The sequence below is a fragment of the Nanorana parkeri genome, unplaced genomic scaffold, assembly GCF_000935625.1.
Source record: "Nanorana parkeri isolate BGI_ZX_2015 unplaced genomic scaffold, ASM93562v1 scaffold201, whole genome shotgun sequence".
Classification (NCBI taxonomy): Eukaryota; Metazoa; Chordata; class Amphibia; order Anura; family Dicroglossidae; genus Nanorana; species Nanorana parkeri.
In genome coordinates this window covers 131,520-149,070 of record NW_017306469.1, presented here as the reverse complement: position 1 = coordinate 149,070, position 17,551 = coordinate 131,520, and positions in this window count along the sequence as shown.

Below are 17,551 nucleotides of genomic sequence, written 5' to 3'. Positions count from 1 at the left end.
TAGCCTTGCTTGTGACGTTGAAGGGATTCATCAAGGCTGCCCCACAAAGCTGCCTCATGCAGTGAAGCTTCCATAACTGCTACAAGTCACATAGAAAGCTGCTCATCCTGCCCACACACACTGATTTAAAGATGCAACAAAAATAACTATTATTCACTCCAGGAGGATCACCAGCATACCACCACAGCTCACCCCGAGACCACATCAGAACTCTTTTTTTGCTTGTCCATGACGTGATCATTCTGAAAGCTCAGACAGTTATTTTACAGTTTGTTTACAATAACATGAGCCATCATTGCGTTTGTTTTCTAGGCACTGACACAATGCTCACCAGAATACCCTGATGACACAGGAGGTCCTGTTTCTGTAGTTATGGATACACAGGGCAGCAACAGTTCACAGGGGCTTGCCATCATATTTTGGATATGGGGAAATCATAGGAAGATCCTGTTTGGGATTACTATTTGTGCTCTAATGAGTCACAATATGCTAGATTCATAAGAGCCAGATGTCACAGCTGACCCAGACAAAGTACTCAGACAGATCCCACGCGTTTCATGTGTCAGCCTCACATCCATTCATAAATTGGTCTCGTCCCACAATGTAAGTCTTGGGAAAATTTTACATTGTTGCGCAACCCTGATATTCCCTTCATTGATGCCTTCGCTTCCTGTATAATAGACTGTGCTTGCTATGTTGTGGTAAAAGAGAAGATGGGCAGGAAACCAGCACTATCGTATCCACTGCTATGGAAAGTGAACACGGAGCTCAGTTAGTCAGGCTAGGAAAATAAATAATATTATTTTTTCCCTGCTATGAATTTTCCAGAGAGAAAAATCATCTCCTGGATGCAAACAGATGGGTGTGTTTTTTCTCTTTGTTATTCTTGTTTTTCTATTTTTTTCCCCCTTAGCTTAAAGACTTTCTCAGCCGGACAGCTGAAAAGCTTTTGGAACAGAACAAAATAAATAAATAAATAACAGCAGGCGTTGGAGGTGTCTGAAGCTGAGGATTACAGCAGTTTTTAAGTTGGCTTCTCTTGTCAGAATTACAGCTGGATAAAAGATGGTACAGCCTATCAGACAGAAAATTCAGAAAGGCTATTTTTTCCAGTTCGAGCAAACCACACATATCCTGAGATCCTGCAGCTGTAGTAGACAGAGCGTTATAGATGATCTGTTATCAATGCCGTATTGTTATGAGGAAATCTATTAGGAAGGATTACAGACTGATACCTCCCTGCTAATGTTTATAATAGACAAACCCTGTGCTTCTTTTATTCCCCTAAGTTTAAAAATTCCCTGGCTGGCGTGGTTTAGAAAGTTATGCAATTTTTTAAGCCGCGGTTCCAGGATATTCCAGTAGACTGAGAGTTAATGAGATTACGGAGTAGCTTTGTCCAAATTTTCCATCTCTGTATTTCACAAGGGACTTGTTGAATAGGTTTTTTTTTCACATTTTCTTAGGTGTAGGTCTGTTCCTGCTAATCAGTCCATGCTATGTAATAAAGCCACTTCATGATCTCTTGTAGTTTAATAATTATTTGCCCATGAATCAAGAATTAGTTTAGTACATTTCAGATTTAGGCTCTTACCAAACAGTGCATACCACAGTATGTATAATACATCCTGCTTCGTTATGGGCTCATACCAAATGAAGGAAAGAATGCAAGTAGCAATTCCAAACTTGCTGCATTCATGGCTGGCTTATAAAGCAGTTCTAAAATATCTCACATTTTTTTATGAAGCTCATAAAATATTACATTAAATTACACCAGTAGTCTATCAAAATGCAAAACAAGAAGGCAGAATCATGTGACTGAAAAATACATTTGACTGCATATAGTACAGGCTGGACTTTAATAATATAGTATAAAGAGCAATGGTGTAAAACAATGTCACAAACAAATAGATATAAGCTGCCACAAGTCTACCTAAAGTGACCAAAACCTAACCCCCTAAACTTTTCAGTGGCAGACTCCAGTATTTTCTTCAGTTGTGACTAACTATAGGATAGGATATAAGATAGGGTAAGATGCCTGCCTTAATACTAGTTGTTTCCAAATTATCATTTTTAAAGCAAAAACGTCCTATTTTTTTCTACTACATTTTCTTTTTAAATTTAGTAAGTTAAATCATTTTGTACCATGTACATTTTTATTTATGAATCTCTTATTTGAATGATGGTGCTTACATTTGGAAGCAAATTTTGTTACATATTTTTCATGTAATGTTAGGGCAGCACAGTGGCTTAGCGGTTAGCACTTTTGTGGGTCCCCAGTTTGCATGTTCTCCCTGTACTTGCGTGAGTTTCCTCTGGGCATTCCAGTTTCCTCCCACACTCCAAAGACATGCTGGAAGGTTAATTGGCTCCTGTCTTAATCACCCCTGAATGTATGCATGTGAGATAGGGACCTTAGATTGTAAGCTCCTTCAGGACAGGGACTGATGTGAATGTGCAGTATGTAAAGCGCTGGTGCTGGTGCTATATAAATACCTATAATAAATAAATATAATAAAATAATACATTAAGAAGAATGAGGGTAAAAACTTAAATAAAAACAGCTTCCTGTATTATTTATTAACACAGTTTTTATATATCTAGCACATCCCCAAAGTATATTGTCAATTAGTATTTTTAGAACACTACACACATACACCTGTAGTGAACACTTACAGATGCACCTGCAGCTACTGAAACCAGATGAATGTTAGGCTTGACCATTGTAGCGCTCACCCCCGAAGGAGCCGCTGGAATGTATGGGTACTTCTATGTCACCTCTGTGATAGACCTCAGGTAATGGATCCACAGCACCACAGCACACCTTGTGCAGTTTTGTAAAAGTTTTACTAAACAAATAGTATACTACCCAATAAATGCATAAATGGGTACAACAATGGAAAATAGCAAGTAATAGAAACACTTTAAATATACAGATACATTTTAGCTGTTGCTGCCTATCTGCATATGCAAACAACACTGAACTGACTAATGTAATTCTATCTGAAACAGCAAACTGTGAAGGCAAAGTATCAGTCCAAATAGACCCGGGTCTTAAACCTACTGGCCAGTGGTATTTAACTAGGCTAGTCGACAGTGGGGTCCAAGTTCTGCTTGTACAGATGGTTTAGACACAATATCACTGTGGCCAATGGCCTCTCACGACTCTTGCAGCTTGGATTGTGGCTCCCAGCATCGGTAGGTGAAAAGAGGTGGTTTCTCCTCTCCAGCCAACAGCTTTCCAGGTTTCAGCAGTAGCAGCTTGGGCCACACAGTAGCAATAGCGATGCTTGTAGCATGTCTTTGTAGAATCCAATCACTCAGGAAAGGACTGGCAGGATCTCTTTCTGATATAGCAGTCACTGGATCCCCTCACCAGTTCATGTAGCATTTCCCACACTGTAGAAGAATCTTTCAGCAGGATCCCTCAGTAGGAGAGCAGACAATCTCAGACACTGGAATCATAGATACTGTTTAGCAGACAGTGATCATCAGCAAACACCTCAGGTTTTATCTCTCCCCTGAGGTGACTAGCAGGCAGCACTTCACAATACATCCAGCCACTGTCAAATCACTTGCCAATCTGAGTGCCTTCTGAACAGTGACGTGCGGTACCTTTGGTTCCAGTCGAGGCATTCCCCAGCCTCACCACCAGCATGCCCAGCCCCACCTCCAGCCCACCGAAGCCCCACCCATATCATGTCATAACCCCACCGAAGCCCAGCCCCCAACCTGGTTCCAAAGCTAGTGCAAAGGAGGGAGCGAGGAGGAAGGGAGGAGACAAGGAGGAGCCTCCCTGTCCCTCACTTGCTCGTCACTGCTGAGGCATAGAGATCGTTGGCCTCAGTGTTTTTTTTTTTGATTGGACAGCTTGGACCAATGGCGCTTTGCCATTGGTCCAAACCATCCACAGAGCTCACGCCTACACAGAGTAGAGGCTGTGACAGCTCTTGTCTCACTAGTTAGGTTACACAAGCAGTGGGGAAGCCCGCTGCTGTGTACACTAACTTAGCTGTTAAAATCTGGATGCAGCGCTGCCTGTAATTAACAGGCAGTGCTACATCCATGACAGGTTATACAGCGGGGAGGCTTTCTCTGCTGTTTAACTTGTTACGAGCCGATCTGAATGGAGATAAAGCTGACAGCTTTTTCCTCCATAATACTAGGTGAAGCTCTGCCTCACCTGCCTCCCCTGACCGCATGTTCCTGGTTCTGAGAGAAGGTTCAGTTCCCTTTTTCCTTCCAGATCACAAAGCCTCCTGGGTCTGGTAGTTCATAGCTTTCTTTTTCTCTTCCTGTGTTGAAACTGTAACTTTCACAAACACTTTAGTGCTGCTGAGAGCTGAGCCAATCAAGCCTCTGTTGCAAAATACAGTCTTAACCTCCCTGGCGGTATTCCCGAGTGTGCCTCTGGGTTAATTTTCAGTACCATAAGCGGTAACCCCGAGCCAGACTCGCGATTACAGCGTAGCGTCTCTTACCTTGCCCCTCGAGTTGCGCTGTGTCCTCCGGCCGATGCCGGCATCTGTCTTTCGGGTTCTGTCCCTTGCGAGCATCCACGTCACAAGGGGGTGGAACCGGCGGGAATGTAGAAAAAACGACAAAAAAAGAAAACAAAAGGAAATATTGAGACCGCCAATGAGGTTAAAGCGGCATTGCTCTAAAAAAGAAATGACAATGGTCCACTACACCATGTTATTCTTATAGTGGGAAGGACCTTAAGTGGCATGGTTAAAAAGATCCTAAGCTTACTCACATATATGAAACAGCCCATAAAATATGCTTTATGCTGAAACTCAAAGTTTCACTTCCATTCACTGTCATTTCCACCATATATGCTTTTTTCGTACACAGGCTATAGAGCTAATACTTTGTTTCAGTCTACCTTAAAAAATAACTCAAAATTGTTGGGGACTATGTAGCCACCAGCAACTTTTAAGACAATGAACACTTTGATGGGGAGTAGGTAACTACGATATAGGGTATGTAGTGCATAGTTCTAGTTCACCGAAGCCCACAAGTGGCTTTTGTGATAAAAACAGTGGTAAATACAGGAGCCAGTATGTAAAGCACAGAGTGCAGAAGTCAGGAGTATTTTACACAAAGCGTACAGGGAAAAGTTGTATAGTATTTAACTCACAGAGTGCAGGGCATAGAAGTAGAGTATGTAATGCACTTAGCAGGTCAAACATTGTTACATACAGAGTGCAGGGGTCAGAAGTATGTATCACAGAGAGTGCAGAGTGGGAGTATGTTACATACAGCCCAGTGCAGAGTGCTGACATACAGCCCAGCATACAGAATGCATTTGTAGGAAGTATCTTACATCTAACAAGTATGTAAAGCAAAGACTGCAGGGGGAAGAGTGTATAATACACCAGAGTGCAGCAGCCGTAACTATGTAATATACAACACAGCATACAGACTATGGCAGTTAAAGGAGAACTATGGGGTTAAGGCTTTTCCCCATAGTTCTCCTTGGGGTAACGGGAGGACATAAACTAGCATCTTGCTGTCACCCTAGGCTCAGTATACCGCGAGCTCGTGGTATACTAAGATGCCGCAGCTGAAGCGGATCCCAACAATTATGTCTGGATCCGCCCAGCTGCGTGACTGACAGCTGGCTCTGCCTATCTAGAGGCAGAGCCAGCTGTACACGCCCCCTCCCCCGTCCGTTCCGCCAGTCACCGCTGGGGGATCGGAGCGGGGAGGGGAGAATCCAGCCCCTTCCCTGTCATGGCAGAGAGCCGTGACAGGATCGAGAGGTGAGCAAACGCCCGTATGTGTTCACTCACCTCCCGATCTACTGAGCCGACCTGTGACAGTTTCATTGTCACAGGTCGGCTAGAACTATGAGGTGAGTGAAACGTACTCACCTCATAGTTCTCCTTTAAGGGTATGTAAAATACAGCACAGCATACAAGGTATGGTGTTCAGGAGTATGTAATTGCGCCGCGACCCACTGCAGAAGGGCTCGCGACCCACTTTTGGGTCGCGACCCATGAGTTGAGAACCACTGCTATAGATTACATATGACTGACCACTGCACTCTGTATGTTGTGTCATACATTGAATACTCCTAACCACTGTCAGCTGACCTCTGTGTTGTATGTTGCATAGTCCTGACCATTGTAATTTCAGTGCACAAGTGCTCTGGGCCAGAAGTAGTTAACACACAACACAAAGTGCAGCATTTAGGTGTATGTGACAAACTGCCTTGTTTACAAAGAGTAGAGTTTAGGAGTACCCCCTAGCACCAATTTGGCCAGCCCACAATACAAAAATCCCCCCCTCCCTCCTCTCTAGGAAAAATGTTCCCCTGAAGTCCCCTACCAAGCAAAGATATCCTCTATTCTCACCTTTTTTACTGTAATTTTTTTTTACAAATCAGCAAAAAAAAAAAAACTCCTGAAAATAAAATCTAGCCAGAAAAATGACCAGAGATCTTATATACCCCTTATTCACACAATTTCTAAAGTACACTTATTCTAAAGTGGGCTTCCAGATTCCAATAAGTTCCCCCATGCAGACCTCCCATCCTCTTGGAGATCAGAAGTGTGGATGTAGCTCTTGTCCCCATCAACATGGGGTCATGATGCCTTGACCGGAAGGCCCCCTGTCAAGGTCCCCTCTACATACTGGTCTGTATGATTAAGGAGAGGGTGGGTGCATGCTCACTGGCCCTCCCTTTCCTGGTCAGCCAGGCTGCATGCCTGGATAAGCTTCAGGTATGGATTTCTTAGGGGACCCCATTTGTTAAAAATCTTTTTTTTGTTTTTGGTTATTTTTCCAGGGTCCATACTTTAAATCCATAACAGACCCCACTTTTTTTGTGCATGACCTCCCTCCTGAAACATGCCACACTACATGCCCTGCTAAAGAAAAAAACATGAGATATCCTAGAGAGCGTTCTGTTGTGGATTATTTAGGGAGACCCCTAACAAAAAAAGTGTAGCCCCCCCCAATCCATTTTGGACCCTTATCCTTTATAAGGATTTGCTACGGATTTAAAGGGGGACCCCAAGCAAAACAAGTAAAATGCAGTCCCTGAAAAATCCAAACCAGACTCTTATCTAGGCATGCAGCTTGGCTGTCTAGATAAGGTAGAGTCAGGGAGCATGTGCCCCCCTTCTGCACCATACCAGAACACATGCCTTAGTGAAATAAATTAACTTTTGCACGATATTCTAATTATTCGAGTTTCACCTGTAGATAAGGTACGACCTCGGCTATGATAATGAGCAAGTGTGAGGGTGAACAAGAGTGAGTGTGCTCTCAGCTGTTAAGAACTTTAGGATGTACAAAGTACATCCTTGGGCTGTAATTGTTGTAAAATTATTTAAATGTTTCATGTTGAGATTCAGGTTTTTTTCTTCTTCTCATCACCCCTGTTATAATGACTTATATGTTCATAGAAAAAAATGCATTTGTAATAAAAAAAAGATGCTAGTTTGGACCTCCAGCATCTGCCCTTGAGCAAGTATCATTTTTTCATTTTATTTAATAAATTCCCTTATATCAACCTGTAAATGTATGTATATATATATATATATATTAGGGCTGGCAATTTTCCTGTTCATCATGATATGCGAGAGTTGTACAGGGACAGTGAGTGCATGCTGGGACTTGTAGTTCCCTGTATGATAGAAGGCTATTTTAATTACTTTCCTCATGAAAATACAATGCCATTATAGTACAGTAACTTTTGAACTCAACTATATTCTATTCAATGTTTCTATAATGACTTTGTATTACTAGTACTTTCATGAGGACAGTAATTAAAACAGCCTTCTATCATACAGGGAACTACAAGTCGCAGCTGAACTGCCGACTTTCGTCTGTCGCGTGACCATCGCGTGTTTTTTTACCGGCTACTTGGCTGTATCCCAATGGAAACGCGCAACAAAACGGCCCAAAGTAGTACATGTACCTTTTCAGGCGTGGGACGTTTTGTAGCGCGTTAGGGACGGGCGGAAATACGCCAAGGTGGGAACGAGACCATTGAATACAATGGGATTTAGATTTTTTAGCGTTTTGTAGAGCGTTCGTCGAGCGTAGAACGCGCTACAAAGCGTTCAGGTGTGAACGAGGGCTTAGTTGGAAGTGAGCTGGAGAGTGGAGAGACCAGCAGCATTAATACAGCAGTAATACAGTAAACACTTATTTCTATGAGATTGAGAGGACTTATCTGAAAAAGGACTAAAACTCCATTTGAAAGGTCTGTGCATCCATTTGTTTTGTTTTCCTTGGGAACAAGTGACATTATCACATTTAAGTTGTGCCTTTTTTTTTAAATGCTCAGTTGAGCAAGGACTTTTGTTTGCTTATGCTTATTTTGCCTGTTGTGTCAGATCTATTAATAAAAAGGCAAAGGACTTTATTTTTGAACAATATTGCATCATTGCGTGTTGTTTCCAACTGTGAAGACTGTGTGGTTAAAGATCACATAAAATTACACCTATAAATACACCCACATATGCATGTGAAAAACACCCACATATGCATGTAAACAAACTTTTTATAAAATATAAAATTATTTAAAACTTCCACTGAGATAACAATGAACTTAAAAATTCATAATGGGTGCTGTTTCTAAAAACTTTATTGGCTGCGGCTTAAAAACATCCTGTAGGTGTATATTAGAGACTACCTCTATGTGCTGAACTGTATATAAAAAAAAGGGGGGGGTGAATGCGGCATCCACTCCAGGACATTGAGGGGCATGTTCAATTTGTAGATCCAGAAAGTCTCTCTGTGGCACAGGCGATGAAATCTTTCGGATGGCGATAGATGTGTGGGTATCTGCTCAATGGCAAACACCCTGAGGTCCTGGATTCTTTTTAAATGGTTCTTGGTGTCTCGGGACATTGTGCTCAATGTCGCCCCTTTCTATGAGCCTTCTGTGATCACCTATTCGTGCCCGCAGCGGGCGTATGGTCCTACCCACATATAACAACCCGCAGGGGCAAGTGAGCCCATATACCACGTGGTCGTGAGAACAGGTGATGAACTGATTAATCTGATATGTTTTTTTGAGGTGATCAGAAAAACTTGTTTGTCCATGTTGTATAAATTGACATGTGAGGCACCTGGGCTTTTTACACTGAAGGATGCCTACCCTATTATCAAAGAGGAAGTTTTTTATGGGGATGTTGGGTGCCTGAAATGCGCGACTCGGCCCGACTTTATTCTTCACGTTCCGGGCTTTCCTAAAATTGATAGAGGGCTTAGGAGGTAGATTGGGGCCTAATTTGGGGTCTTTCTGCAGGATGTGCCAGTGTTTGTTGATTACTTTCTGAATTACTTTGTAACTATTATTAAAGGAAGTGATGAATCTAATGTCGTTAGTGTTGTAGGTTGCCCTGTCAACGTCCCTCTTTGTATCCAGTGTTGGTGTCCGATCCAGATATTTTGAGTATGCATTGGTGATGAGTTCTTCCGGATAGTCCTTGTCTCTGAATTTTTCGAAAAGCAGCTGATTAGAAGTGGTGTAGTCAGTTTTTTGTGTGCAGTTCCTTCTTAACCGACAGAACTGACTCTTTGGGATGTTATCCTTCCAACGGGGGTGGTGGCAACTATTATAATGCAGATATGAGTTCCCCCCGGTGGGTTTCACATGGTTGCTTGTGACGATGTTTTGTCCTATCAAATGGAGTTCTAGATCGAGGAAAACGAGCCTCATATTGTTAACTTCATGGGTAAATGACAGGCCAAACGTATTATTATTGCAATGCGACACGAAGTCCGCTACACTCTCCGGTGGGCCATCCCAGATTATAACGATATCATCGATATATATCTACCATAGAAGATGAGTTTGTTGGCATGGGGGTTGTTGGTCCAGATGTGCAGCTCTTCCCAGTGTCCCATTGTCAAATTAGCATAGCTTGGGGCGTGGTTGGCCCCCATGGCTGTTCCCTGGGTTTGAAGGTAGAATTTACCCAAAAAAGAAAAATAATTGTACGTTAATGTGAATTTAGTGCATTCCAGAAGGAACTGAACCTGGTTGTAGTTGATCGAAGATTGGCCTAGAAAAAATTGTAGGGCATTGAGGCCCACTTTATGGGGAATGGAGGTGTATAAAGAGCTTACATCAAGAGAAACCCAGCTGTATGTGGGGTCCCAGGTATACGTGGACAAGATGTTGATGAGATGGCTGGAATCTTTGATGTGGGATGGTAATGAAAGGACTATCGGTTGCAAGAAATGGTCAATATATTTGGAGAGACCACTGGTTAAGCTGTTTGTACTAGCGATGATGGGTCGGCCAGGAGGATTCTGACTATCTTTATGAATCTTTGGTAAATGATAGAAGTAGGGTGTACTGGGATATTTTTGTTGTAAGAAGTTTTTTTTCTTTTTTGTTGATGATGCCCTTTTTAAGGGCTAGACCCACTAGTTCTTCCAATTCTAGGGTAAAATCAGGTAAAGGGTCTGTGGGTAGGGGTTTATAGGTGAGGGAATCAGACAACAGTCTGCGGGCCTCTTGGATATAGACAGGGCGATCTTGGACAATAATCCCTCCTCCCTTGTTGGCTTGTTTGATTACAATTTCCTGATTGGATTCTAGGTCTTTCAATGCCCTGCTTTCTGTTGACGTGAGATTATGATGGTGTTTGGCTTTAGTGCATGTTTCCAGGAGGTCCGCATAGACCACGTGGTAGAATGTGTCTATGAATGGGCCCTTGGAGTGTAACGGAAAGAAGGTTGATTTCGGTCTAAAAGTGGTTTGGATGATATCGGGATTTAGAAAGTGCTTGAGATCGAACTCCAAAACTGAATTATGATCTACCAAATCATAAAGGGTTCGCAACACATCCCCATCATTCTCATCAAAGCAGTCTGCCAGTGTCTCTGGTCCAGAAGGGATCCTAGGGGAGATGACACTGGTGGGAACTACTGTTGTGATGTTGGCATAGTGTCTCCGGAGGATCAGTAGCCTAATGAACTTGTTGAGATCTTTAAAAAGAGTGAATGGGTCTGGTTTGGTGTCTGGGGCAAAGTTTAAACCTTTTTGGAGTAATGATACTTCGCTGGAAGTAAGATTATGTTTGGACAAGTTGTACATTTTTATGGTTGTGGTGGGGTTTTTTGTATTAGTGGATCTTCTTTCTTTGGCATTTTTGCTATTTTTCCCACCTCTGGTTCCTCTTCTGGTTTTTTCCTTTTTGTTTTTGGGGATTGTAGCGGGCCCTGCCCTAAAAAAGACGGTTTTGACACTGTTGGGAGCTCATTGGGATGACCCAGCAGTCCTGTGGTTTCACTAAGGGGATTTTCCGTGTGGGTGGTCTCTGGTGGTGTGTGTACTTGTGTGAGGGTTAACACTGAATCGGGGACAAGGGTGGTGGACAAGGACAGGGAATCTGAACTGGGTGAATGGGCTGGATCTTCAGGGAGGTTCTCTGGTATGTCCTTAGGACCCTGGACTGGCCCGAGGTGGTATTTTAGGGAGATGTCATCCCATACAAGGTTAGCCACTCTGGTGGAGGCTACGGGATGAATCACCATTAGGGGAACTGGGTTGGGTGTGGACTGTGGTCGGGGAGTCTGTTTCCAACTGAATACTCTGTTCAAGTTGTAATCGGCAAGATCTCTTCATAGTTTCTTGGACTTGGATTTGATGATGGTATATTCCTGTATTGTGGTTAGCTGTTCCATATTTTGCATCCAGGGGCTGAACAAACAGGACTTGCTAAAGGACTTATTTATGTTACTGCGGAGGTCTAGTATCACGTCACTTTTGGTAGTTGCGCTCCTGTCCTTTTTGTTTTGATCTTCAGCCATTCAGAGGTGGACTTGCTGGTGTGTTTTGGATCATTGTCCTGCTGCAGAACCCAGGTAGACTGAGGTATAGTGAGTGTCCTATCCATTGCCCTTTGGAAGGTTGCCGGGGGAGAGTGTAAACTAAAAGGCATTTTCTTATATTGGAAATTACCCTTGGGTGAAAAAAGTTGTCTTCACCCTGGCTTCCTTGATTAAGGCTATCTGCTAGTACCCCTTTGTAAGATCCAGGGTGGTGATATACTGGGCAGGTCCCAACCTCTCCATGTCAGGGTACCATGCACAGGCGTCCTCACACCTCATGCAGGTACCCACGCAGGATGACCAAATTAATATGCCCACACAGGATAGGGTTCTATGCACACAGTTTATTTAATACACAACAACAAAACTACAAACCCCCTCAACTCCCCACAGGTTTAGCTGTGACGTAATAAACCAACCGTTGGGACAAACACACACCTACAGCCAGTGGGAAGCAACAAGGAGGGGTAACATGCCTGCAGATTTATGGCAGGCCTCAGGATAAAAGAAGAGTGGTCAGGTACAAGCCGGGTCGTTAACAGGAGGGCAGCAGCACGGTACAGGAACAGGATCCAAGAGAGTGTTTGGGTAACAAGCCGGGTCGGTGACAGGTCTGCAGATAGGAAGCAGGGTTTCAGGAAGCAGGGTTTCAGGAAGCAGGGTTCAGGTTTATGGGAATCAGTCAAGTGCAGGCGACGCAAATACTGAGCCAGCTTCCTGACTGCAGGTAGGGCCTAAATACCCTCCCAGGAAGCACCAGGTGATGGGATGATCAGTCACAGCCGGGGCACACCCGCAGGTGAGTACTGGAGCTGCAGGTTCCTTACAGTCCCTGGCTGCTGGACACCCGCGGGCGAGCACAGGAACTGCAGGGCCTGGCTCCAGCACCACCTGGGGGTGCTCCGGATCCTGACACTCCATTAATTCATCGACCCAGTGCATGGGATATGCATCAAACTTTGACAGCTCATTGAGCTTCCTGAAGTCGTTGCAGAATTGCATTGGGTTTTGGTACCAACACAATGGGATGGGCTTCTGGGATGTGGTATGGCTGTACCCGAACTTTTACATAGAGATCTGTCACAATATCATGTTTAATTACAGATGTGCATCCTGGCATCCCTGAAAGCATGTTTTAGTTCTCTGCAGAAATTCTTTTACTTGTTGGGTCTGGGGTTTGGACCTGGTGGTAGCAATGTGTACCAAATCAACACCTGCAGACTTTACACACACCACAATTACGGCAGATACCTGCTCCCGGTCTTTCCAGGATTTTAACAAGTTTATGTGGTAGATCTGGTACGGTTTCTTTTTCCTGGGCTGATGTACTCCGTAGTTTAGTTCCCCTACCTTCTTGACCACCTCTTATGGTCTCTGCCATTTTGGCAAAAACGTACTTTCTACTTTGGGTATTAGTACCGCCACCCGGTCCCCAACCTAAAATTGTCTTAGTTTGGCTGACTGATTGTATTCCCTCTTCTGTGCTTCTGGGGCTCTCTGAAGATGTTCCTTTACTAAAGGCATCACCTTTTAAAATCCTGTCTCTCATCTGAGAGATGTGCTCAACTATGGTCTTATGCGGAGAAGGCATACTTTCCCACGTCTTTTCCGTCTTTCTGCATAACCCTTTTGTGCATCATCTTCAGAGTTTTATTAAACCTTTTGACCAGCCCGTCCTGTCTGGGGGTGATAAACAGATGTTCGCAGCTGTTTGACCTGGAATAGCTTGCACACATCTCCCACCACCCAGGACATAAACAGGGTCCCCTGGTCGGTCACAATATCCCTTGGGAAGCCCATTCTAGAGAACATGAAAAACAGTGCACATGCAATGGCCTTGGATGTAGGGTTTCTTAAAGGAACTGCATCAGGAAATCTTGTAGCATAATCGAGGACCACCAGAATATACCAGTGTCCCTGAGCGGACTTCTCTAGGCGACCCACTAGATCCATCGCAATGCGTTCAAAGGGCACCTTGATTATTGTCAGAGGTACCGGGGGTTCCTGTAGTGTGGCGCTGGGGGCAGTCAACTGGCAAGCAGGGCAGGACGAACAATATCTCTTAACCTCGGCATTGATCCCAGGCCATTAAAACCAGTCCGTTATCCTTGCCTCAGTTTTCTCCACTCCCAGGTGACCTCCCAGTGCATCATTGTCTAGAACCATTCGCTGGTAAAGCTGGGCTACCAGCAACTGTTCCACAACTGCCCCCTGAAATTCATACACTCGGTAAAACAAGTCATTATTGACAACAAAATGGGGAAACTGCATCTGGTGCTTGAGGTACCCCAATTACAACAGTTACTTGTTCTCTAGCATTCACCAATGTGGGGTCATGCATTTGAGCCATGCCAAACGGACCCCTAAATACATCTAAGTCAGGGTGTGCTGGAGCAAAGGGTCCCTCCCCCTCATCCACCCCGAGTGTAATATCTAATGGGGAAGTTTCCTCTTCCTCCTCTACAACCATAACTTGCACTGGAGAGGCTTCCCTCCCCTCAGAGGTCAACTCGGATTGAGGATCTGGGATAATATCTTCATTTACACCATTCTCATTGTGATCACATATGTGCAAATCATCATTAACATTGTCAACAGTTATAGTGCTTGGTAGGGGTGACTCCAAATAGTTCCCCAGTTCTATGGGCAGTTCAGTTTCTACCAAGCCCCACAGTTCAGCAAACAAGGGGCAGTTCTGATCCACAATCGCATGAATCAGGCTACGCACCACCCTGATGTCCCCATGGATACACATGACTCTGAGTGTTTTTCGTACTGGGCCGAGCTTTCTGACCACTCAGGTATGCACCAGGCAGACTATACTCCTGGAGTCCAACAGAGCTTTGGTACAATGGTGATTCACCTACACAGTACCTTCAAACAGTCCCACCTCCTGGTCAAGATGGGTAGTGCAAATTTTTTTTGGTGTAGAAGGACACCCTTCGAACAGGTTTGCACTCCATGCGCCCCCCCTGTTGGTGGTGTCGAGCCTGGGGGCCGTGTCCCCAACACTGTATATCCCCAATTTTTCGGGTAGCGACAGGCCTCTGCAAAGCTGAGGAAGAGGACTCTGGGATGCTGGTTGCAGGGTTCCGGGACACTTCCTTCCGAGGAACTAAAGCGGGCAAACGCCGGCAATGAGGTGATGAGGCAGAGTCATGAACAACAGATCGCTGGCGGGAACGGAGTCGGCCCGGGGCGGTGTGTCAGCTATGTGAAGCAGTGATGAGTTTTGAAGAAAACATCTTCTTTATCAAGCCGAGGTAAAGGGGAAAGGATGGTGGTAGGAGAAATTTGAAGCCCGGCAAGTGGAGTGGGCCGAGCTATGGTGTACTGTGTAAACACGCTGTCAATGACAGAGATTATAGAGATTGTATCAGGACAGTAATGACTGGGCAGGAGGGACTTTTAGAAAATATTTTGTGGGCCGTTTTAGCAGGAGTCCTTAATAAAAATAGGTTTAACCACTTGCTGACTGGGGTGTTAAACCCCCTTCCTGTCCAGACCACTTTTCAGTATTCAGCGCTGTAGTACTTTGATTGATATTTTTTATGCAACGCTGTACTTAAACACATTTTTTTAGTTTCAAAACGTTTTTTTTTGCCACATACAAAAGTTGAATTACAAGCAGTACGTACACCCCAACATAGAGTGTCCGCACGTAAGATTTTTACAAACAGTGGTATTTGCACTGATGAAATAATATGATTACAAATCAATTACAAATTACAGTGATGCGTGCTTAAGCTGCGTTCAAGACTTGTGTGGACTCAGTCTTCCTGGGTCCAGTCAGCGAAGGTAGTTATGAGTACAAAAGAACACAATAGGAAAACAGAGAGTGGTGATAAGAGGAGGCGGGCAGTTGGGTAAGAGGGGAAGGGAGGGAAATAGGTGTCATCGTGACGTGAGTTCCAGCTCGCATCACAGTCATAAAGTATAAAGAAGTACCAGTACTTGGGTAGCTATTATAGGGTCAGCAAGCGGGTATCGAAGGAAGGTGGGAAGAGGTGCCGAATCCAGGGATCCTAAATTGTCTCGAACTTTTGTGTGCGGTCTAACAAACGTGCTGATAGCTTCTCATTGGAGAAAATCCAGTGGATTCTATTCTTGAGTGTTTGGAATGGGATTTTATGGGTGAACCATGAAGTGGCAATGGTGTGTTTAGCAGCTGTGAGAACATGTAGGACCAGTTTGAATTTGAGGTGAGAGACATTCATGGGTTTGACGTTGAGTAACGCCGTCTGGGGGGATGGGGAAACATGCACTGCAGTAAGGGTGGAGAGCATTTTGAACACTTTGGACCAAAATGTATGGGCAATGCGACATGACCACCACATATGGACATATGTGCCACTGTCAGGGCAACCGCGAAAGCATGAGCCTGTACAGCCCGGTGCGAAGTGTTGGGCCTGATAGGAGGTGATGTACCAACGGAGAAGTACTTTGTAGTTTGTTTCCAGAACTCTAGCGCACACGGAGCTAGAATTAGTGGAGGTCCATATTTGGGACCAGGTATCTTCTGTTAGGTCAAGATTCAGGTCTTTCTGCCAGCGGTCCATATATGTGTGGTGCGGAGGTGGGGTCGGTTGTAGGGATGTTAGGTATAGTTGTGAGATAATTCCTGGGGAGTGCGGGTCATGTTTGCATATTCTCTCAAAGGGTGATAATGCCAAAAGGTTACCTTTCAGGCTAGCTGCGGCGTGTATAAAGCTTTTAATTTGTAGGTATCTGAAAATTTTTGAGGACGGGAGTTCGGATTTCGTTTGGAGGTCTGGAAAGGCAGAATCCCGGAGCAGGAAAACATAGAGGAAAAGTGGGTGATTCCCTTTTCTCTCCATTTGTGAAAGACGGCTGTGGAGTCGAATGCTGGCGGGAAGGCAGGATGGTGAAAGAAGAGAGCATGGGCAGATGTGGTGACAAGAAGCCGCTGGAGTATTTAGAGTTGTCCTAAATGCGAAGGGAATGGCGGGTTATGTCGCTTGTGATGATGGATCTGTCTTTAGATGTGATCCATAACAGATTATCTATGGTGCATGGGTCACAGTCTAAAGCCTTAATCGACACCCAGAGTGGGGTTTCATCTGTGGCGTGATAGTTAGCCACAGTTGCCAATTGGGCTTCAGTATAGTATTTTTGGAGATCTGGCACTCCCTGTCCACCCGTGCTTCTGGTCTGATACATCGTTTTTTGTGGGATTCTTGGCTTTTTGTGTGACCATATAAAGGTAAAAAGCTGCTTCTGAAAGGCCTTGAATTGATGGGAGGGTATTGGTGAGGTATTGGTGAGGTATTTCGGGAGGACCCGAAATGGTACAGCAGCTTAGGGAGCAGGGTCATTTTGACTGCCGCAATTCTACCTAGCCATGAGATGGGGTAGGCATGCCAGATCCTCAATAGATTCCTAAGTTTAGTGAAGAGTGTGGGGTAATTTGCTGAGTACAGGGACGAGTAAGTGGATGTTAATTGTATACCCAGATATTTCAATGAGAATGGTTCCCAGTTAAATGGGTATCCCGTTTTGAGCTGATCAAGTAGGGGTAGGGGTAGTGTAATGTTTAGGGCTTTTGATTTTTCTGTGTTTAAGTGTAGGCCTGAGAGGTGACTAAACAGGTTCACCGTGTGTAGCAAATTGGGAAGGGAGATGAGGGGATTGGAGAGGAAAAGTAAGATGTCATCAGCAAATAAGCATTTTATACCATTTTTTTATACCACTTTTTATACCATATACTTTTATATATATATATATA